Below are 12,377 nucleotides of genomic sequence, written 5' to 3' on the forward strand. Positions count from 1 at the left end.
TTGAAGGTTGACGAGCACCAGGTGGTCCTCTGTGATTATTTGAACGTTTCTTGTCAGGAAAGTTTAGTGGTTGGTACCAGTTAACTTGCGTTTGTGGTTGTTTTGGCCGTTGTTCATCTCCCAGGTTTTGTAATAACCTGCGACTGTGAATCTGTCTTCACGCTGTGCACAGCTGGCCATTTTTAGGCGTATCGGACGAGTCGAGGTGTTCACTCAGACTGGGGAGATAACACCAATCCCTCGGGGGGATTTTTTTTTTTAAATTAACAACCGAGGAATACAAGTCACATGTATTAAATTTGAATCATTATAAAATATGTCAACCATCTGACTTGCGTGTCTTTGAACTGGGGAAGAAAAGCTGTAGGTGGAACTCCCCGCTGTGCAGTGAGTTTAAACCTGCCGAGTGAGTCACGGCAGAAAGGTTCAACATATAAACCAAAGGATTATGTTCAAAATGATGAAAACTCGCATCAAACACAACCAACAAATACGCAGCCTCATTAGCAAAACTGTAGCGGCAGAAAAAAACAAAACTAGCTGTGAAAGTAACACATGAAAAAATACGAAATTTACCAGCTTGGTATAAAAAGAACTCCTCGCTCTGGAGTTTATAGACAAATCCATACAGACACCATCTTGGCCCTTAAATGCTTCAGCCTCCCACTTATGATCAGTATTTTAGATTTTAGTTTTAGAAAGGAAGAAATTAATCCAAAAACACAAAGTTCATGCAGGAAATTATATTTAAGGTCGAAGTTCAAACTACAGCTCGCACGTGGACTGTTTTGTGTGGCTGAGCTCCACAGACTTGAGAGCTGGATTCTCTTTAGTCCATATTGACTTTGTCTTTACAGCTGTCACGAGCTAATGTCATGCTTGGCGTGGCTACGGCCTGTCGGTACAAATCTGAGGAGGTATACAGCAAGAAAACAAGTGTCACATTGTGTGACGCTACTGAAGCGTAGATGTTCCAATACAGCGCCGGCCGTCTGCATCGTGGCATCTGTACATGGTTACAGCTTACAAGACCGGGAGTCTATCGAGCGCCACCGGCTGGAACTGCAAAGCATGTTTCAAAATAAAGGCGAGGATAAAAACAATTATTGTGGTTTTAGGTTTTAAAGCCAGCAGAGGTGCAGCGATAAATACGGATGTTCAGAATCAGGACGAATCATATCGGGGTTTTAAAAAAGGTCATCAAGGAAGGATTTGTTTTACTCAACACTCATTATTAGTATTAGTATTGGTCACTCTAGATTAAAGTACACAATAAACAGGATTTAAGACTCTTCCAGGATGATGGTTTTCCAAGTCAATGATGATAAACATTTATTGCGGGCTTCGATAAACCTGGTACACATCCATGAAGACCCTCCTTTTTTTTGGCTTCCCTTCACCAGGGATGCGGCACAAATGTTCGTCGTTATAATCTACTCTTATTAAGTTTCTGTGACATGTAATTGAGTCAGTTTAAGATTTAAATTGGGAATGTTTGGTTATATTACAACAAAAATAAAATCATATTTTTTTCCCCTTCAGGTACAAAATGATAAATCATTCTTCACTAACTCCAGCTGAACGTATTCTTGTTGATTCCTTTTTTGTTTTCTATTTAAAGAGTTAAATTGCAGCAGGTAACCTTGAAGTTATCGAGGTCGTGCAGACGTCAACACCGGCCGTCGTCCTCACTCACCGACATGCTAGCGAGACAGCAGCGAGGTCTGGAGCTCTGCATTTTGGCTGCAGAAATGATTAAGACCAGATTCAAAGAGAAGGTTTTGCAGCTTTTTAAATTACAGCAGTTAATCATTCACGCAGAGCTTCCAGCTGTCGAGGAGCTCCTTGTTTCATGGGAAAATGCAGCTAAATGAAGTGGTTTAAATGAGCCCCCTCCCCACAAAAAAAACAAACATTTGACACGTAGTTTTTTTTTTTTTTTTTAAAGGAGTCTGTTACATTTCCACAGTTTACCACACAAAGGCTAAGCACACCATTAGCTGCTGGTGTGATATCAGTCGTGACACCGACGCCTGTAGCTGGAGGAGGCGCGGCCACGAGGCTCATTTAAAGGAAGGAGCTCAACTGAAATTGACTGTGAAGCCATTGGGACCCATTAAGAGTAGTTTTGTTTTCAAAGGCATTTCCAAGTTAGTGAGACGTTTACTAGCTCGATGTCACTTCTAATTCTAAATGGGTTGATTAGGAAGGAAATCTCCAGCTGATCTGGTTTGGTTTCATTTGTTTTTTTCTTTGCATTGACATGTTCGTTTAGCTGCTGGATTGTGCGCTCTGTGGGCTGACGGTGTTTACCATATATCGACCCAATCTGTGCAGCATAGTTACAGACAAAGACATAATGTGATGTCAATTAAAACTCTGTTTTGTGTGCATAACTGCAGTGTGTTGAGAGACTGGAGTCTGTGCATGGCTTTTGTTATGCAAGTCTCGTTATGAAAAGCTACTTGTCCTTGTCCTTTGCTTGAGCATTAGCATTCTTTTTTTTTTTTCCACACCATCCTTTTTTAAATGTTGCACTCTCTACCCCCTCGTATTTACTGAATGGCTGCCGAGCTGGTGCGATGAGCTAGTTTCACTGCAGATGAACATTATGCAGTAGTTCGACCTACAGCTGGACAATATGTACCAAGTAAAGGGTGTTAATTCATAATGTATTCCACCTTCGCTATGCAGGTACATTTGGCATCCTGTGCTTTACCAACAGTGTCGAACCCATAGTCTGTAAATAAAAGTGTTCGTAGCTTATCGCTCTGAAAAATTAGGCCGATGCAGAAGTGCCTTAAGTTGCAATACCAGCGAGTGCCACTAGAGGTCGGCTCCAAAAAGCCTCCGGCTCCATAGACTCCCATTCAACTTCTCTCATCAAATCCAAAGTGAATAAAATGTGTCCATCAGTTATCTCGGTGTTGTTAGCTAAAGTCACTCCTTCTTCTTAGTTTTCTGGAGGTCCATCTGAAAATAATCCCTCATTCATTAGAAAAGAAGATTCAAGAAGACCTGTTTTTGGGGGCGTGTCTTTTGATTGACAGGCCTGTGGTGCAATTAGGTTACAGCTATCGGTGGGCGGGACGTAGTATCGTCAGGTTTCCAGTCAGATCCACCGGTTGTTCACCTCATGTAAAAATATACGACACACTCACACAGGCAGAGTCTTTCTTCTGAGCAATTTTGACTACAGGACCGAACGTTAACTAGAAATTGAGATGAGTAAAGGATCTGAATACCTATGTATCCCCCCCCCTACCCTCCCAGGTTTGTAACGTAGTGTGTGACATTTATAGGCCAGGCATATTTTCAAGGAATGGGTAGACTCTAATTAAAACTCTGCCCAGTGTATTACGGGGTCAGTAAAAGCCTGTCATAGCAGGGAATAGACTTACAGAAGCACAACTCTTCTCTTTCACTCAAACCTCTTTTCCAAAGCTGTATCTCTATCAAGGGTATCATGGTCCAGTTAGCCCCCCCGTCCACTCGCTCCCCTCCAGCTAGCTGCTGCCTTGCCAAGGCCCGTTTGGTCTGGTGAGGATGCTGGTGGTGTGGATGGGTCGCCGCAGGGCTGAGAGGTGGATGGGGGCGAAGGGGGGTGGGGAGGGTCAAGGCTGGAGCACTGCAGTCATGGGACTCCAGTAAGGGAGATGTGCAGCCCTGCGGACACGCGCCGCATGAAATGTTTATACCTCTGGCTGCCTGCAGTGGTGGGTGGAAAGAGGTGGAGGCTGTGTGTGTGTGTGTGTGTGTGTGTGTGTGTGTGTGTGTGTGTGTGTGTGTGTGTGTGTGTGTGTGTGTGTGTGTGTGTGTGTGTGTATGAAGGGGGTAGATAGACATAGATGGAGTGAGAGGAAGGCCGAGGTCAACAGCCTTCAAGGCAACCAAGACTGATGATCTCAGCTCAGCGTCACATGCAAGCGGTGAGAGGAGCTCGTAAATGTATCAAAGAAACACCCAACAAACGGGAAGGAAAAAAAAAACATGCATCTGAACAACGGAAGATTTAACGGAGTCATTAGGTAAAAGGACCATACCGGTGTTTGAAACCACTTACTGTAAAGCTTACATCTTAATTAGTTATAATGTAATTAGTTCTGGTACTTTTTCAGACATCTTCAGGTTCTCTCTAAGTTCTGTAAAAAGTATAAAATCAATCCCCAGATAGTTTAAACTTGTTTGAGTTGTCCAATTCAATTTACAGATTCATTATTACTATTATTTTTGAGATGATATGGTCCAGACTTTCTAATTCATTCCTGTCCTAACCAAAATATGAACCATATTCATTGCCATTAAACAAATATATTGTTTTTACGCCTTAAATATTACTTCTCACAATTTTTCCAAAGACTCCAAAATGTCAGACAATTATTATTTTTTTTTACAAATAGGGAATTGTGTTAAAATTGAAGACCTCAAGGATAATTCTTAGACATGACAGATCCATGAAAAGCTTTCTGTCACTGTAAAAGCAATTTATTTTGGGACTTTCCAGCTGCTTGGAAGATTTTAGGACGCTGAATAAAACTGAACTCGTCCAGAAACATTAAAAAAAAAAAAATCTCCTTATTTAGAAAGTGTATGAGTATCTCTGTACTCCACCACAAAGAAACACTCATTTGTTTGTTTTGAAGACTATGTAACATACACAGGTTGATAATCTTCATTGATTCTTGCACTTTATGGAAACCAATGGCTGCATAAAGCAGGAACAAATACATATAAATGAACCCCATATTTTAAAAATATTCAGCACTCAACATATAATTAAGTAGATACAACTTTAAAAACACATTGGTGTCGTCATTCACGGCTGAATTTCCATTGCAGTCCGTGTTAACATTAAAAAATATATATTATTTTGTGTACGTGTTCTTCTTCATTCAACCTTTTAGTGATATAATTCTCAAACTTGCTTGTTTTGTGTGATTTGAAGTGATTTCGTGACTATGTAGGCTTCTCTTCTCCTTTGATGGTACTTTTGATTTGCGCTTTTGGGGCCAACGCACCCAAAGAAAAACACTAATCCTTTAATCAGCCCAGTATCAAATATGTTTATTCACTCTTTCTAAGTAGATCATGCACAGAGGGATGCTGAGAGGAGGCAGCTGCGTTGATACTCCTTCAGAGAAACACTCCTATAGAAACATTCGGCACGTTTTAGATTCTTTGCCGCGCAGAGCTTGAAGGAACGCTGAAATATTTACCTCAAGGAGAAGTAAGGTTACTTTTGTCAGCAGCGTGCTTTGTACTGCCAACATCAAACTTTTATCTTTCATATAGCCAGAGGCCAGACTTTGAAAAAACAATATTGGTCTCTGCGGGGCGTTCAGATGTTTCCCATCGGTTAGAGTCGATACTCAACTGGAGGGTTCGGTCTCCTCAGATGTTCTGACGGTTTCGGTAGGAAGTTGTCAGATTTGTAAATGTTCGAGTTAAACGCCGCCAATTATTACGTAATCGCCTAATTGCAGTTATTTTAGCCGGCCGTGGTTATTTTGCATAATCGTTACAATGGTTTCTTGATTTGTATCTAAACAGCTGGATGAAACTAATATGAAATATGATCAAGCTTATATACTGCAATAGTAGCGCAAGCAGAAAAAGACAACTTTTTATATGCAATTATTTGTATTTAAACTGTGCTTTCCCTGCTGTATTGAAACATTTCCCATGAATTGGTGTTTTTTTCCCTTGTCTGGCCAAGAGGTTTTTTTAATTGCTGCCAATTACTTAATTGTCTGTCTCTTGGTGAGAGCGGTTTCAAGAAGATCTTACGAGTTTTTACATGGATTTCTTTCTTAAGCGGGGTCATGGACATCCGTGCCAAAAAAAAGGGAGCATTAGAGGGACATTGATAATGCAAATTTGGCAGATATCAAAAACGGCTGCAGACCATTACTGAGCTAATTAAATAACATCTAATACCATTTCAATTTAATAAATATTAGTGTAGCCCCCTGGGCAATTTAATATAACCTTAAATATACGCTTAATCTAGTTATCTTGGCTCAAGCTCTTTGTTTTCCTGTGTTGCACACAGAGACTGGAGAAAAATGGACTTGGTCTCCGTTTTTTGAAAGTGAAGCCAGTGTGAAAGTACTTTAAAGTGCAATACCAACAAGTGCCATCAGGGGCTGCTTATTGCACTGTATACCAACCTGTAGGCTATAAAATTCATGGACTGCATATAATAGTGCACAATTTGTCAATGTATTGGCAACACTTCAAATATATGACAATCCTGCTCCTCCTGCTGTGTTGGCAAAATTCTGAAGAAAACAGAACGGAATTTATTTTCCAGCCTTTATTTGGGAGCTTGTGCAGTAATGATGACCACATTGATGTTCAGAGGTGAAGAGGTGATTCAGAAAGTGCATCCAGCCACATACAAAAAAAAACAGTCATTGTTGCAGCATCCTGTAAAATCATTTTCAGAGTAGAATCCTTTCAGTGTTCATCTCCTGTAACCTTCACTCTTTTTTATTTTTTAAAAGAGAATTTCAATGAATGCAACAGGAGATGAGATTAGATAAATACAAAAAAAAAAAGTTCCGTAGGTAGACCTCTGAATATGTGTTGCACTTCATCGCACCGAATGACGACAGAGAACAGAACGGTTCAGGGTAAAATATACGTTCCTATTTATTTTTTTATGTGAAATTTTCCGGCAGCTGTGTTTCCTCAGTATTCATTCCTCTTGTGGAAGTTTTGATTTTGTTTACTGTGAAGGAAAGAGGGACGCCCTGAAAGGTCAAAGCTACAGTGACATAAGTGGGTTAAAGATGCACAAACAATATTTATTTTTTGGAAAAAACAAGTCTTTATTTCATGTGGAAGGTCAGTCGGCCACTTTAGGATCGGGTTATGATTCATGGTTTGGTAAACTTCATTTTCCTTTTGTTCCATATTTTTTTAAAGAGACAAGAGAAAGATAGCGAACATAAAGGGGGCGATTCTTATTGGCTAACACAATGCTGACTAAATTAACCTGGGAATTAGATAAACAAAGTCGATGCTATCCCGCAGGAGAGCTTAGAAACCGCGACACAAACTGTTTAGTCGTGAATTTGTTTTCATTTGTGGAAAATAAACAATGATACAAAAGGCAGAATAAACGTTTTAAAGAGTTTGTTTTGGAAACTGGCCGACTTCGGAAAGCAGGACTGTTTCATCCACCTTATCTTTTAAAGTCCACCATGAAGTTCAGCAAGAGAATCATTAATGCTGACCTACTCACACTTTGCCCTCAACTTCATATTTTACAGTGAATTTGGTTTTCCTTTTTCAAACTTATCTTTTTCCAAACGGAAAGAAAATAAATCAAGTAAATAGAATCTGCCCTCAACTTCGGTGAAGGAGAACCAAGAGACAAGAAGATTGCTTGAAAGGCTAAAAGCTCTTTTCCTAAAAGGGAAGAGTTCAGAGTTCAGGAGAAAAAAGCCTAAAAGCTCAGATTGAAATAGAGAGTATTGATTACAAGTACAAAAAATGTGGTACCGAACCCTGCTAGTGAGTTTTAGGGATGGACGTTTCAAGTAAAACTACTATTAGAAATTCTATAAAACTATTTGATTTTGTAGATTATAACGACTATTCGAACATCCGAAATCCATGCCTCATCCCAAGTGAGTTCCCGGTTCAAATCCTGGTCAGCTGTACCTTTACTGCAAGTCACTCATCCACACTCTTACTCTTTTAATGCTCACAGTCAACCTCAAATAAAGGTATAAAACGCCCACAGAAGTAATCCTTAAAAAGGTAGAGACAGAACTCTGTTGTCATATATGCTGGTTAAGCAGTTTTAACAGCATTGAATTCCTTCCAGCAGGTCTGTAAAAAGTAAAACCTGGAGATTTATTTTTTGACATTTTATTGGACAGATGATGGTATAAAGGCAGACAGGGAAACGGGAGCGAGAGAGAGTTTGAGTTTTTCGGTGTTCAAAAAGCCCTGAAATGGTCCCAAGTAAAGACTTTCCATGAACTTTTATGTCGTGAGATCACTGCCTCTGAAATCCACCCTTCGTGTAATTTTCAGCCTGGTGAGACCGAACTATAACGGCCTCGCACTTCAAAAGGTGTCGAGCAGCATGAAATGAAGTAATTCCAACAACATAATTGTGTTTATACAGGAGTCAGAACAAAGGCCTCTTAAAGCGAATGTGGCCAAGTGTGTACGTTTTGCTCATAAGTGAAGCACTCATTACGCCTGATCAAAGTATAACCGGCGGAGGAGGGGGGGGGGGGGGGACAAAAGGATGATGCAAAAGCGCTGCCTTTCATTTGCTTAAGGGACAGCAAGCAAAGATTTCCTCTCCTCCCTCACACACACACACACACACACACACACACACACACACACACACACACACACACACACACACACACACACACACACACACACACACACACAGCGATGACGACAACATTAGCAAAGCGGCAACGGGCCGCAAGGTGCCTTTTTTCCGAGTGAAAGTGAGTCTACCAGAAGAAAAGTTTGTACAGTTAAGGAGGGAACATCTAATACCACCAAAACAAAAAAAAACTAAAAATGAGATTGAGCTGTTTCCTAGAAAACTACAATGCTAACACTTGAAAGGAAACTTAATGCTGACTCGCATCTTTTTCTTGCGTACTAAGTAGTACGGTAGTGTGGATGTTGGAGGTCAGGGAGTGAACCATGACACGCAGCCATGTTTCTACAGTAGCCCAGAAGGGACAAACCAAACACTGGCTCTGGAGAGAGGCACCCTTTGCATTTTTCATAGCCACCGTAGATTCTCTTACACGCCTGGAGGAGAACCTCACGGCCAGATACCAGTACGTCCTACACACTTCTCATTTAACTGTCCATCCCAACATGCCAAAGCCAACCTTAAAGTTCAACTCTTAACCCACAGACATCCCTAGAAGTTAACACCGGGACAAAATGTACCAAAATATTAAAACCATTTAAACTACAGCAAAAATAAAGGAGACTTTTTTTTTTAAATTTTGCATAAAAAATGTCATCAACATAAACCACAAAGTTTGGATTGTAGAGAGACTGTCAACAGGTGCTTTATACCCAATCAAATGACATCCCCGTTTTCTATTGTTGCCCTCTTTGCTCGCTGTGGCTCGCGGTCTGTAATTGGCTCAGGTGAAAGTTGTTCCTGGAAATGTTCTGCTCCCCGAGGATTAAACGGCAGTCAGACGAGGATTTTAATGAACCGCCGAGTGAATCCAGTTCTGGAACGACTTGCTGCTCCTGAGTGGAGCGAACAGGTAGCTGTGATAATCCTAATGCAAGATGAGCAGACGCTCTGTTTAGTTTGATAATGATTGATTCACTGACGAGAGTTCATCAGTTGCTTTAGTACACGGCGGAAGGACGTGGACACTGTGGGTGTTTCTCAATGTCAAGACTCCGTCCTCCCGCTCGGAGTACATAAAGGAACCAGTCTAGCGATTTACGCAGGTGTGCGTCATTCGGTCTCTTGGTTTTAATGGTTCATTTGCAAGTTCTTCTATTCCAAGTGTGCGTCATTGAACAGCTCCCGACCCTCGTAAATGCTCGTAAGACTGCGAAGATGCACCTGATGCGTTGTTGAAAAAAACACAGTAACCATACACAAAAAATGGTAATAGATGCGATGTCAAAATGTTTAGAACGTCGAAAAGGAGATTAAAATGTCGAACAAAAAAATTATTTTTTTTGCTTAATGTAAGTTTTTTTAATACTCAATTAAATGAGGAAAATGTAACTAAAACTAATACATATTTTTGTTAAAATACTAACACTAAATTAGCATCAGGTGCCAAAATGATCACTGCAAGCCTACGAGCCTTGGGTGAATACATTTTGGCAGGCAAGTTTCAGCCTGCTGCTTAAGGCCCGCTGCCAGTGGCTTTTATTGACCTTGGTCTTTCTCCCTCCAACTGGCCTGCATGCTGCAGTGTGGCTCTAAATACTGCATATTAAAATGCTCCAACTCGTAACAGTCTTAGAAGTCTTAGTTGATAGCTGGGAAACAAGATTGGGTCACAAATGTAGTCTATATGACTGGACTGTGCATGAAACGCTTTAAATCTGAAACGAAGGCTTTTAATTTGAAACAGTTACAGGAAGTTGCGTCATTCGGCCTACCAAATGGTGTAATTCCTTTTTATAGGGCCGCATACTTTTGTACCTTGTCAGTGGTACAATCTAGTACCATTTGACCGAGTCTCAAAATCTAATTTCCCTAAAAAAATATATATATATAAAGGGTCAATTAACACTTTCAGGTCTGGTTGTTTTTGGCTCATCTGGTGGCCTTCAGTTGTCACTGCTCCATTTCACCTCTTGAAGCAACACTTTATGTGTTGGTGTATCGAACTGTGTAATATTTAAATGTGATTGTGATAAATTTGTGTGATCACACCCATACTTAAAATAACCCTGCTGCATAGTGTGTTGACAGCGTGATGGTGTGTGTGTGTGTGTGTGTGTGTGTGTGTGTGTGTAGGTGTGTATGCAGCATGTCTGTGAAGTTTATTAACAGCAGTGGAGCTCTTCACACACTGCTGAAAGGCTGTTGCCTGTCTCATTAGAGCAACTTTTGTAGTGCAAATGTAAGTGTGTGTGTATGTGTGTGTGCATGTTGCCAATGTTTCATGTGTCAGTGTGTGTGTGTGTGTGTGTGTGTGTGTGTGTGTGTGTGTGTGTGTGTGTGTGTGTGTGTGTGTGTGTGTGCGCGCACGCGTGTGTGTTCTTGTGTATCTTCATTAGAGTTTGCTGAAAATCCTCCAAATGCAAATCTACACAGAAACGGCGGCAATCCAAATATTTTTTTTTTTTTTTAAAAACGCCCAAATATTTCAGCTGCCATTATTTCTTCTCCTCTTCCGGCGTTGAATGACTGCGGTTCGTGTCATCTGTTCTTTTGGAGCTCTGGCAGGAGTTAGGAACGAAAAGAGAGGAGAAAAAAAAAAGCTAGAAAAGGGCACAGTGAGTTGATGACAGCCAGAAAAAGAGGGATGTTGGAAATGTTCAATTAAGCTTCCCTTTTTCTTTTTTCTTTTTTCCCTGGCACCCGGTGGTTCGTTAATCTAGGCGAGATAAATATTATACAGCATTTGCACCATTCATCCAGCAAAAATCAATTCCCTCTTTCCCTTCCTGTCCCCCTTTCTTTTTTTTTCTTCCTCACTTCTTTCTCACTTACTGTATTCAGCTTCACAGCAAAAGTGTGCGAGAAAATAAATTGCAGCCTTTATAATAAGTGGTCCTAATGCAGATGAATGGGGCTGCATCTCGGAGCAGTGAAGCTTCTCACCCGTTTGCCACCTCGTTCCATTTAGCTCCATAATAAACAGCGAACGCTGCTGAAAGCAAGGCTTCCAGCGCTTCACTCTTTTTTTTTTTGTGCTCGTGCGCCGGCGACAGTTGCAGCCGGAGGCACTTTGTTTTCCTGTTGTCCATCCATCCAGCCGGGCGTCCTATTTTCTTCAGATTTGGCACAAACGCTCATTTGGACTCGAGGATGAAGTGATTGTTGTTGTCAAAGGTCTCTGTGACTTTTAAGAAACATGTTTGTGTCCATAACTCAAGAACTCGTGCAGTAATTATGGCAAAATTTAACACAAATGTCTAATAGGGTCAAATTTGACTTGTTTTTTTCCCCCTGTAGCCCACTCAATCCTTATTTACTGCTTAGGGTCAATATAATGTGAACATGTGAACATACCAGAAAAAAAATACTAATTAGAGCCCTACCAATGATATGATTTTAAAGTAACACTGCACAGATTTTATATTTCTATATATTTATATTTTGTGAACTCTGAGGAAACAGCTGAAGTAGCATTACTTGACTAATCTCGGGCTGAACGTTCAGACTCCAAAATTTATAACTCCTGAATTACAAACTGGGGTCTTGGGTGTTTGATCAACATTTGCATTTTCCCGGCATTAAAGATAAATAAAAAAAAGACTCATTCACGTCGACTTGGGGGAAACTTCGAATCCAGAGTTTTCCAGTCATGACATTTGCATGTGATGCAGCTAAATATGTCTCTTAATGAATAATCTCGGGAAGATGAATCCACATCACATCAAGTTCCTCATCCAGGCAGTTTATGACGTCCCTCCTCGTCCATCCAACCGGTACTGTTATGCCTTGCAGGCAAAAACTGCCATGCTGGAACATACCCCGAGCATGCGGCCATTGCAATTAGTTGTTATCTGTGGCAGCATGACCGGGTCCTCTGAACAATTGCAGAGACCGTCCGCGAGTACCATCGACATCTGGAACACCATCCACTTCATGGAAGAGGGAGGAAAACCAACAGCAGAACCTCAGCAGGGCAAACTGGCCGCTCTGTACAGCGCTGGAGGGGAAG

This window comes from Brachyistius frenatus, unplaced genomic scaffold (genome assembly GCF_029030835.1).
Source record: "Brachyistius frenatus isolate BFR_SWC_R1_liver_20210118 unplaced genomic scaffold, ASM2903083v1 Contig_82, whole genome shotgun sequence".
Classification (NCBI taxonomy): Eukaryota; Metazoa; Chordata; class Actinopteri; family Embiotocidae; genus Brachyistius; species Brachyistius frenatus.